Source organism: Elephantulus edwardii, unplaced genomic scaffold (assembly GCF_000299155.1).
Source record: "Elephantulus edwardii isolate Elephantulus edwardi_28Jun2011 unplaced genomic scaffold, EleEdw1.0 scaffold00129, whole genome shotgun sequence".
Lineage (NCBI taxonomy): Eukaryota > Metazoa > Chordata > Mammalia > Macroscelidea > Macroscelididae > Elephantulus > Elephantulus edwardii.
Window position 1 is genome coordinate 5,399,684 of NW_006399879.1, and position 502 is coordinate 5,400,185.

Below are 502 nucleotides of genomic sequence, written 5' to 3' on the forward strand. Positions count from 1 at the left end.
GACCTCACTGCCTCTGGGAACTGTGATCCAGTGACCTCACTGCTTCTGGGAACTGTGATCCAGTGACCTCACTGCTTCTGGGAACCGTGATCCCGCGACCTCACTGCTTCTCAGAACTGTGATCCAGTGACCTCACTGCCTCTGGGAACTGTGATCCAGCGACCTCACTGCTTCTGGGAACTGTGATCCCGCGACCTCACTGCCTCTGCGAACTGTGATCCCACGACCTCACTGCCTCTGGGAACTGTGATCCCGTGACCTCACTGCCTCTGGGAACTGTGATCCAGTGACCTCACTGCTTCTGGGAACTGTGATCCAGTGACCTCACTGCTTCTGGGAACTGTGATCCAGTGACCTCACTGCTTCTGGGAACTGTGATCCCGCGACCTCACTGCCTCTGGGAACCGTGATCCCACGACCTCACTGCCTCTGGGAACCGTGATCCCGCGACCTCACTGCCTCTGGGAACTGTGATCCAGTGACCTCACTGCTTCTGGGAACT